This window comes from Rissa tridactyla, chromosome 10, assembly GCF_028500815.1.
Source record: "Rissa tridactyla isolate bRisTri1 chromosome 10, bRisTri1.patW.cur.20221130, whole genome shotgun sequence".
Lineage (NCBI taxonomy): Eukaryota > Metazoa > Chordata > Aves > Charadriiformes > Laridae > Rissa > Rissa tridactyla.
Window position 1 is genome coordinate 8,459,693 of NC_071475.1, and position 11,176 is coordinate 8,470,868.

Consider the following 11,176-nt stretch of genomic DNA (forward strand, 5'->3'; position numbering starts at 1 on the left):
GAGTTTTTCGCTGAGCCATAATTTTCTGCTTTGCCCCATTTTGCCCTTTAAAATCCATTTTCCAAGAACATCAAAAATTACTAAACTATTTATTCAATTGACTTTTAACGTCTAGAATCTTTGCAAAGAACACTCCTGGAGCAGCTATTTTCAGCTACTTTTTTCGTACCTGCTTGTGTTTTGTGCTACTTTACTGGTAGTTTCCATGACAATTATCCCCAGAGTAAGAGGCAGCCTTGCCCTCGGTTGCTGTTTTGCAAAGCTGACCTTGCTCTTGTCCATCTGAGGATCTGACTGCAGAAGTTCATGCTCAATTCAATTTTTTATTTTCATATCTGCTATATGTCCCCCTAGCAGTAGTGGGGTGCTGCAGGCTACCGTAATATATAACGAATCTATGATTCTGTATTGCATTCAGCATATTGCCATGGAAATGATTCGGAGGACAGAGCCATCTCATCCTCGAAAGGAGCAGCGTATTCTGGATAGTGGAAGAGGACATGTCACCCATGGAAGGTTTGGTACCCGCTGGAATGAGAGAGGAGGGTGGCAAGAGCAGGTTTGGGATATGTATGGGTGCTGGTTTGTGCAGAGCCCGAGCCCTGGCTGGCTCCTGTCCCCGCTGCCATCCCCAGTTTCGCCCCCCCCAGACACAGCCCTGTCCTCCCTCTTGGGCACTTTGCTCAACTGCTGCTCTCCTACTGCGTTGTCGTCCAAATGTGAAAAAAGTACTTTGAATATTTTGAATCGTATATTGGATATTTCAACATATTTTAATGCTTTTAGCATCTTGTTGGTGTTTTCTTCTGGCTCATTCCCCTTTTGCTGTTTTCTCCATCCCACCTCTAGTGACTCTAGTGACTACAGGAAAGATGGGGGGGCACTCTGTATCAGGGAGTGTAGTGATAGGATGAGGTTTTAAATGAAAGAGGGGAGATTTAGATTAGATATCAGGAAGAAATTCTTTACTGTAGGGTGGCGAGACACTGGAACAGGTTGCCCGGGGAGGTTGTGGATTCCCCATCCCTGGAGGTGTTCAAGGCCAGGCTGGACGGGGCTTTGAGCAGCCTGGTCTAGTGGGAGGTGTCCCTGCCCAGGGCAGGGGGTGGAACTAGATGGGCTTTAAGGTCCCTTCCAACCCAAACCATTCTGTGATTCTGTAGTTCTACGACTCTCAGCCATTCCTGAAATGCCAAGCAGCCATCCTTTGATACGTTATCCTCATATATTGCCTTGTTAGCCCTATCTGTTCAGTCTGGTACAAATAACTCTGAGCTTTCTGTATGATCTACTCTCAACCCTACCAGTACCTCCTCACCCTTTCTGTGCATCATTTTTTATTTTAGTTGACCGTTTCCTCCTATTTTTTCCAAGTGCTGCCTCCTCTCATTCTTACCCTCTTGTGTCCTTCCCTCCCGCCACCCCCAGTTTCCTCTCCTGAATCCACTTAAGTGTAATCTAAAACACACTGCATGAAAGTGCAAGCCCAGAGAAATATTTGCTCTGGCTCTCGCTAGCACCTCGCGATGCCAGTGAGCTCTGAGACAGTGGATTCACAACCCTGCAGTAAAATGAGCCTTTCCCGTAAGTTTAAAATTTGAGTCTGTCTCACGAACTACAGTCAAAATGATTGTCAGCTCAAAAAGCCCCTTTTAACTAAATTCAAAGGAACGCATTCAGAGCAGATTTTTGAATTTCCGCCATGATAAAACTAATTACAATTACCAGCCTGTTACTGAAACAGAAAACATCCAGAATGCCACAATATTTGAAGTTATATTTTAAGGAACAAACATAGCAGATCAGAGAAAAAAGCTTCAAAGTCCAAAGTGATCATCTTCTTAAACAGCCTTAATTGCTTGTAAGATAAATGGGAATGAAGAACTAGGGGAGAGACCCTTGCAGATAATCCACGTGGAGAATGGGATCTGCTACAGCAAATGAGCTGTGTGTGATCCAGTACTGAATCATCCCGAATTCCCAACCCGCCTGCCCAAATGGCACCTACCAACCAACCAACCCATCTCAAAGTGTGCCAGGGAGACTGAGAGGTCCCATTTCAGGTAGTTATGGGATAATGAATGCTCCTGCTGGCTACCCAGAGCAGCTCTTCAAAGCTCCGTAAGTGTTTATTCATCCTCCTAGTTCCTCTTAGTCATCTCTCATCCTTCGTCAGATGAAAAGCAGAGTTTTGCAGCGGTGCTGGGTGAATCGCTCCGCCCTGTGGGAACAAATTATCCCAGTTCTGGCAAAACCGTTGGGTGCTTGCCAGCGGTGGGTGGCCCTCCTTGGGCGGGGAGGGAGATCTCGGTGATATGTGAGATTGAGCTGCTCGGTGCAGTTTTTCCCAGCTAGCTCAAGAAGTCTGCTTCTCCCTCTGGAAGGCTTTTTTTTTTTTTTTTTTTTGAAATAAGTTATTTTTAAATGACTGACCGATTAGAGCCTTGACTTGTATCACTGTCTGCTGGAGGTGACTCCACAGGCACACTTTCGCTAGTCTGATCCTTGCAATATATGTTGTTCACCGTCAGGTCCAGCCCAGCCACAGTGGTCTCGGTGCAATATTCCTTATCTGATGTTCTCACCGGGACCTGGAGAGTCCTTGTTGTGGGTAGCTCCAGCAAGAAGAGGTTAACCTCACGTTCCCAAGGGTCGCTACTGTTTGATGCTCTCCTGTCCTCGTGCTGCACTGTGTATCCAACCCCAGGGCCTTGGGACAAACCTTGGTAAGAGTTACGTTTCCAAAATGCCACGTGCTTAGGGCTGTACCCAGCAGCTGGTTGTGCCAAGGTGCCCAGTTGGGCTCTTCCGTGAGCAGTGGCCAGCTGCCTGATTTGCACAGTGCCTATCTGCACTTCTTCCCAGGCCAGCCCAGCTGGTGGGATGGGCTATGGAGAAGTCCAAGGGGTGGCAGAAGAAATGAGAGGAAAGGAGGCAGTGGAGGACCAACCCCTACACTCACCACCCCACCGTGCCCTGCAGCTTTGACTCAAAGCATTCGCCAGGAGTGGGGCTGGGGGTGGGACCGCTAAAACCAGGGGTGGGGTGAGTGATGGGGAGCCAGAAAGGGAAGGGGAAAGCGTCCAGGTGGGTGAGATGGGCCTGGGAATCGCGGCCGGAGCTGGAGCTCCCAAATTGCATCTTTCCGCGTGTGGTTGAACTTGCCCCGGTGCCCCAGGGATGTGGATTTTAGGAGCGGTCACGGCTCGCTGCTTCTCAAGCTGTGGTGTTTATGGCCGGCTATGCTTTTGGCACACGGTTCCTGTTTCAGCGTCTCCCCAGATGCGTGGTTTGGGTATGACCATTCCCCGCGGCACAGGGGTCCGCTCCCAAGGTCCAAGGCCTGGGAGGGCGTTGTTGCTGGTGGCTTCCCCAGCATCCCTTTCTGATGACGATGGAGCCGAGGTGTGGCTGCTCTGTGGTCCCCTTCTGTCATTACAAGGCAGCTGATATTTTATTCCAAGTGAGACTAACCATGAAAATGTGCTGGACACTGGAAAGAGATGTCTTGAGCACACAAAGCAGCTTACAAGCCTGAGAAGAGAGGAGGGAATTTTTCATTTGGCAGAACGACACGCATAGCAAGCGCTCTTGTTTTTAATAAGCTCACAAAGCTTTCTTGAAAGCCAGGGATTTTTTTTTTTTCCATCCTGAACACATGAGGTATTTTCATTTCATAATGAATGCATGTTATGTCCAACTTCCAGAAAGCCTTTGGCATGAAAAAAAAAATAATAGCAGACTTCTTCAGACGCTGGAGCGAACAGGGTGGAAGTAATCATGAAGCAAAATGCTGGAATATTTGCTCTGTGCTCAGAGATTGTGTGGCATCTTGTATTGTCTGAAACAGCACCAGTTAATAATCATACGTGCAAATCTCTCAGACTGGGGCAACAGGGAGAGGAGCCAATCTCTGTGTCTCCATAGAGCTGGAAGAAATCTCAGATATTTCTGTTTGTCTGCAGAACAGCTGGGGACTTCTCAGACATGAATCTAATTAAGCATATTCCTTGCCACAAACACTTCAAGTCCTATTTCTGAGATCCGAATGTCTTTCCAAAATGAAGCCTTAGGAATATTGCTTTCATGCAGCGTGCTTTTTCTTTTTTTTTTTTTTTTTCTGGTCTGGGCAAAATTAAATTACAGTTATAAGCTCAGAGCAAAATTTACTGAAGTCAATAACATTGATTGATATCTGGGTATCAGCAGAATGTCATGCATTTATAATAGCTGAATTTAATCCACAGGCCCAGGGGGGCTCCCGGTGGCGATGTGGGTACTGGGATCAGCCAGGCTGGGGTGACGTTTGACATTCCCGGTCCTCTCCACCCAGCGATGAGCGTCCTCCCCGCTGCGGGTACCGGAGCCCCATCCCTGCCTCCTGCCCTGCCCTGGGTTTGCAGGTGGTCAGGTTAGGACCAAAATTGAAATATTGAGCATTTTTTTCCTCCGCTCACCATACCCCAAGCTATAAAATAGAGCATTTATTGCTCTGTGGGCCAGCTGCTGAGCGGGCAGCCGTGCCCAGCTCAGCCCCACCACCCCCTCGCTGAGACCCTGTGGGAGCCCTGGCCCCACCACAGCTCTGCAAAACACTGATTACCAGTCCTGCAGCCACTTAAATCCTGGCTTTCGAATCAACCCAAACCAGAAAGCACATTGCTGCTTGCTTCGTTCTGCCTGTTTGGTTTTGTTGCACGAGATATTGCCACTGACCTCTCTGCTGCCAGTGAAAGCCCTCTCTGACTTTCTTGTAGATTTGGAGAAATTTTTTCCTGCTGGTATTCCAGGGAATAAATTCATCTGAGGAAAATCCCAGTATTGATGCACTGCAGTTTTCATCCACCTGCCTTTTTCTCCTGCTTTCTTTAATTCCACTCTCAATCCTGTTGATGCCAAGCATAAGACTTGCGGGAGGCTTGTCCTGGGCTTCAGGTCCCACTCTCTGATGCAGTTAAAATACATGGGGCAAGGCTTGTCGGTAAAGCCACATACCTTAAGTCCGTCTAATACAACTGTAAAAAACAGATAAGCTTTTGGTCACGTAAACTCTTCCTTAAGGGGGGTCTCTTATATGCAAAGTTATTTGCCTGTGCTCCTCAGATAGTTTGATTTATGTTCATCTGCATACACCATGTACAGCAAAACCCAGTGATTTCTCCTGATATGTTTTCACTCCTGTAAGAAACATGATGGGAAGTGGAAGATATGATCATCTCCCTCCCTAGTAGCATCAGTAAATATCACACATATCAGATTAAACCCTTGACATTTTTCCAACAGTGTGAAATTTGCTTGAAGATGTTGGAAAATGAGTTATAGATGTGAAAGCAAGGCTTGGAATATGAATGCAAACACATTAACCCTAAAACCGGTGTAATTGGCTTTTCCCTGATATCCTGGCGCAGGGAGCGGGGGGGTCCATGGGGGAGAGCTCACCCCGCGGTGACAGAGACTGGGGGTGAGTGGGATGTGAGCCATGAGACACAAGTGCCTTTTGTCTCCTGAATAGCAACGAGTGGCTAAATCCTTCCCAGGGATGCTCAGGGATGCACCCCAGCAGCATGGTGGGACACCTGTCTAGCGGGTGCCTGGGTGGTTTCAGCCGTATTCCTGCCCCAAGGTCGGGGTGCAAACCTCTCAACTCCTGGGAAGAGCTGCCCGGCAGCTTGTGCGTGAAAAATACACTTTTCACTTAGCTGGAAAGACAAAATCCCTCAGGGGTTACTACAGTGCAGTCACCCACCTGCAAAGGACTTCGGGAAAGGTGAAGGTTGGGGATTTGAGGTGGCGTTGTGTGCAGGACTGAGTCTTTGACTTAGAAGTTAAGGTCAGGACTCTCATATGTCTTATGATGAAGCTGGTTTTATTTTTTTTACTGCAAAAACTCTCCAGCAGGTTTTCAGCTGCTTTTGCCTCCGGTATGCCGCAGTTGAAAGGTGCACTAGGTTAACGATGTTGGATTTTTTCCATACTTGTGTTCGGAATCTTTCACATGCTGCTGGTGAAACCCGGTCCGGGTACAGGGAGCCCATCTGAGCACGGCACATCCCACTCGGTGCCCTTCAGCCTCCTCCATGGATGTCTGCAGGGCAGCAGTGGCAGAGCAAAAACTGGGAGAAAGGAAAAACATTGTGCATTTTAAGGAACAGACTCATTTTAATCTAGAGCCATTGTTGTGGCAATTATGCTATTCAAAGCAGTTTCGATGCCTCTTATTACTTTCTTCTGCATTATCCTCTTGCCCCCTTAGAGATGACCAAGACAGAACTTGATTGCAACTGCTGCTTGTGAGCGCGGCGGTTCCTGACGAGCCATTAGGAGTGCAGCATCCGCCGGAGTTGCCATGGAGATGCCAAGGCTGATTGTAAACCAGGTGAACCGCTCCTGCCGCCGGCAGAGCACTGCTCATCCCTCCCCGGGGACACGGGCTGCTTGGAGGGATGGTTGTTGAAATCAGAGCGTGGACCAGGTGCTGGGTGGGCTGAGAGGGACCCATGGAGTGCTCAAGCTGTTGAGAGCAATAGAGATGAGCCCAAGACCCACATCTGCAAATGGAGGTGGTCTAATAGGAGGAGTTCACCGTCTCTGTGAACCACATGTCCCAAATCTCTGTCCCAGATACCGTGGGTCCAGTCTTTTGCGGATGCTCTCAGGTTGGCCTTGCTGTCCTGCTCGAGAGCCGCTCCAAGGGAGCCGCAGCCATCGCTGGGTGTTTATGCCCCCGTCCGAGGAGGAGGTAGCTCTTGTTGGGGTTGTGCTGTAGCATTGAGAAATCTGGTCTTTCAAAATTTGGCAAGCGCGGTGTAACTGGAAGTGCAGTATTAGCATAAATTAGCTGAGAACACATTTATCGGTGGCAGAGGGAAGGTTGCCGTTTGGCAGCAGGTGGCTTGCTTTTATGCAACAGTTATTCTGTCTTCACTTAATAAACATCTATCAGATAAAAAGGTGATGCGGTCAACACATGGCTCATCTATTCTTAGGTTTGGCGTTTGGGAACACGGTGTCACCCGCTCGGATCTGACTGGAAGCGTGTTACCATTTCACAGGCAGGAAGGTCCTTCAGTGTTAATAAATTTTGACTCTCATTTAAATGCAGGGTGAGCATACGTCCTCTCTGCCCTGGCTGAAGGCTGCAGCGTCTGCTTAGCCACTGCCTGCATTTTGTGTGCTTAGGTTTGCCCCAAAAATCAGACTTTTTTGCAGCCAGTGCTGCCTTGGGGTGTGGGGAGCCCTCTCCTCTCAGGGTCCTATCTTGGGAGGCCCATCGGACCACGGGGGCACCAGATGGGGTATATCTGCTCTACAGATATCATTACGTTATGTATATCCTACTTTATATATATAAAATACATATCTATATCTCTCTCTATATGTCTCCTACTTTATAGCTATCCTACTCTGAGACCACAATCGTCTCCCTCAGAATTCAAAGTTAGAGCAGTTTTACAGATCTCCATCGTCTGCATGAAGGTCAAAAATATTTTTTTTTCTTCTTTTGAGAACAATAATGGAAAAAATACTACCAGATATGGAAAAAGGGTCAGAAAGCTGCAGATAAATGGGGCAGAGCATCAAATGAAGTGACAGGAGACCTAATTATGGGATTGAAGCTATGGGATGAAATAGGTAAAAATCTCACAGGAGCTTGTATCTCCTTGTATTTTTTGCAAGAACTTGAAACACTCTTTCCTCTTCTTGCAGGAGCCTTTTTGAAATCAGTACATTTTTAGCTGAAAGTTGGAGGCAAGGACAAAATGGCCTTGGCATTAAACAGCATGTTTCAGTTGTCCAGGAACAGCTGGGGAGGTGTTCGCGTTTCCCTCCTGGTGTTCAGGATTGGGTGGCTGACCTTGGAAATGTGGGTGAAGTCAAGGGAAACAGTTGGGCTTTTTCCCCACTTTTTCAAACTGGAGTTTATACTCACCACCACCACATGTCCAGTACTACTTTCTACCATCTACCCAATTCATGTGCTTATTTTAGAAGGAGAAAATTATGTAGTACCGAGATACTCCACCATGATTGCAGCAGTGAATTCACCCCAGCTGCTTGCCCTGCCGGGGTGGGATGGGCCACGTTCGCAGAGTCGCGTTTGCACGCCGGGGGGGTGAATGTGCACGCTTCTGCTCAAGGGTTTGCCCATCCCGAAGTTCAAACTTGCTTGTGCAGATGGCATTTGGCAGGACGGATGGGTCAGCCAGCCATAAACCTCAGAAATTCAGGCTTCTGAAAGCCTGAAGTACAGGCACCCGCAATTTGAGAGAGGAAATGGGCAATGAGGTTAAGGGGGTGTTGAGTAAATGTCCCCACGTGTGTAAATGTCCCCTCGTGCTGTGCTCTGGGAGAAGAATAAGGAGCGTGTGCTCTGCAGGTGGGCAGAAGGCTTGGGATGCCGCTGGGCAGCGTGCCGCTCCTGCCTGGCAATTCGTTTGCTCAGTCCTTTGCTGGGAACGTCATGGTAATGCATCAGTGAGAGGAAAATATTAGTTTGCGGGTATGTAGTCCGCTCCCACTGTTCACGAGGCTCTTCCTTTCCCAAGGCGCTATGAATAAATAATGCGGTATGAAAATGAAGGCAGTGTGGTTATCGTGGCTATTCGCCGAAAGCACATCGGGAGCTGATTGAGATCTGGGTATTCTGCCTATAGTTTAATGTAGTGGCTATTGGAGAAATCACTGCTCTGGAAGACCATGCGTGCCGGTGGGGAGAGGGTATCTCACCGGTCCTGGGACCTGCTTATCTTTAGGAAAGAGTGTTGTGGAATCTCGCTCCATGTTGGTGAAACTTGATTACTGCCTTATCATTCAGAGCTCGAGGGATATATTCATGCTGTTATTATAATATGTTATTTCCTCACAGTTCCTCACATAAATGATGGAGGCTGTGATGCAGAACTCCCTGTGTGTGTGCAGGAAAGGGAGAGCCTTGTGCCTCTGTAAATGAAAATCCATCTGCTTTCCGTGCTGGAGGTGGATGCTCAGCGCAGAGCAAGGGCTGCTGGCTTTGGCTTTCGCAGTGAGCAATGCTCAAGCTGCATGCGCGGGAACGGGAAACTTGCAGAAACGGAGGACCAAGATGTGGCTCCTCTGGCAGCCCCACGGATTCTAAAGCTGCCCAAAGCAGCAGTTCAGGGTCACCTGGAGACCACCTCTGTTTCTGCAGCGCTGCTCCTTGCTGGTTCTGTGGGGAGGGGACAGAGGTGGGAACAAACCAGAGCCATGCCGGGATGCTCACGCTGCCCGGCTATTTCTGGTCCACAAGCCAGGACCCCTGGCAGCCCACTCCCACCATCTCATGGAGGGACACCAGTGCCAGGCCAGACCCTTAAACCGGCTTCTTTATTCCCAGCAAACCCAGGGACTTGAACCCCGCTTTGACGCTGGTGGTGCCGGGGGAGATCCCAAGCAGTGCCAGCACTTCCCAGTCCTCCCTGTCCTCCCAGTCCTTGGCCAAGTGCAGAGCAGGAGGTTTGGGTTTGGTTGGGGGCTGTGCTAAAGCTACTCAGTCTTTAGCTGCTTCGTCGGTGAGAAAAGGGCGGGCGGGGATTTACTGGGAGAACTTTTTGCCATCTTGGCCAAGAGCAGCGTGACAAACCCCCTCGCAGGGATCGAGGGGAACACTGCGAGCTCTCCAGCAGGTGATTAAAAAATCATTTTCATTAGGAAGCAGAAGTCCTGCTGCTGAGAAAGATAGCTTCACGCAAGCAGATTTGGGCTTGCTAATGAGTGTTTTCCACTTCCAGCCACACGGAGGATGCTCTGGTTGTCTCGCCAAGAGACGGGCCCAGGCCACACCGAGGGAAAAGTGTTCCTGTGAGCATCAGCCCTTTTTATTTTTACCACGATCAAACCCTCAGACCTCCAGAGCCCACATGCGCAGGGACAGTGTCATGGTTTTCTCTCTGGAGGGAGGACTTATCTCCTGGAGAGGACGCCGAGCACTTGGCGCTTACAGCATCCCTGCAAGTGTTTGATGTCGGAGCCTCGCTCGTTGCCTCCAAGCCTTGGCACAAGCCGCTGCCTAATTTTCTATTATTTTTGCCCATTTGGTTCATTCCTCATCCCAGTTTCCTCCTGTACGTGTGATTGAACCCAAGACTGCTCACTGCCCAGTTAACGGAGACCTGGAGTATTGCACTGAATGATTTGATGTTACAGATTTTGTCACCTGTGAAGAGAATTTCCTTTACATATGGAAGGAAAGTAAAAATTAAAGCTTCATTGAAAGGAAAAATGGCTTTGAACAATTTTCATTTTACTCTTCATGTCTTTAAACTGCCTCGGTATTCTAGTAATAATTTTGGCTTGTTTTGACCTGAAAGAATTGCAGTATTTCTTTTCTGACAAGGCTGACAGATGCTTTGACTGATGCTAGCTAAAATCAGGTCTTTCAGTCTAAGAAATGTTACAACATCATTTGCATACAAACAGGGACCTAGACAAGCACTTGAAAATTTCTTGCGCTTGCAAATCCTGACACTTGAGACGAATAAAAGGAATTTTACTCCCTCAGCCCAGCGGATGCTCAGAAATAATGACGTTCGCGTCAACATTAGTTTGAAACTCCAAATTATGAAAGTGATACAGGGAGACTTTCGCCTTCCCCCCCCAGAGAGGCTCTCCCGGCACTCTGCTGGCTGTTAACAAGCAAGGAGCATTAAAGGCAGCGATCTCTGGGGCTGCACTAAAGCCCCCATGGGGAGCGATGCTTGTGTGCTCCAGTTCTCCGTGCATCCAAAATCAACGTCCTCTCTTTGTATCTTTCGCCGTAAATGATTACGTTCATAAATATGCAAAGATTTGCTTCCTCCGAGCAAAAACCTCCGCTGTCATGACTGGGCCAGGTGGTGCAGGCAGGCGCGCTCGCGCCCATCGTTGCCAATTCCGAAATAGGCTGCTGGAAGCCCCTGTGGCAGCAGAGGCGGCTGCGGAACAGGGCAGGCTGCTCCCGCGGGAGATGTTCTGCTGCCCCTGCCCCGGGGGCTGCCCACCGCCCTGCAGCGTACCCAGCCTGGGGGAGAGCTTCTTCCCTTCCCTTCCCCATCCCCTTTCCCTTCTCCTTTGCTGTTCCCCTTTTCCCCTTTCCCCCATTCCTTTCCCCTTCCCCCTTCCTTTTCCCCTTCCCCTTTTCCTTTTTTCCTTCTTTTTTCTTTTTCCGTTTTCCATTTTC

General features: G+C 48.8%; 1 long non-coding RNA gene across 1 annotated transcript in view; it reads left to right on the plus strand.

The window, feature by feature from the left end:
• The window catches only part of LOC128915771 (uncharacterized), a 20,602-nt gene extending 10,390 nt beyond the window's left edge, over window positions 1-10,212 (plus strand). The window contains exons 6-10 of the long non-coding RNA XR_008468746.1: window positions 419-516; window positions 2,532-2,726; window positions 6,254-6,376; window positions 7,507-7,632; window positions 9,750-10,212. This is a non-coding gene — a long non-coding RNA (uncharacterized LOC128915771). The remainder of the gene's footprint in view (window positions 1-418; window positions 517-2,531; window positions 2,727-6,253; window positions 6,377-7,506; window positions 7,633-9,749) is intronic.
• Window positions 10,213-11,176: the final 964 nt, after the last annotated feature.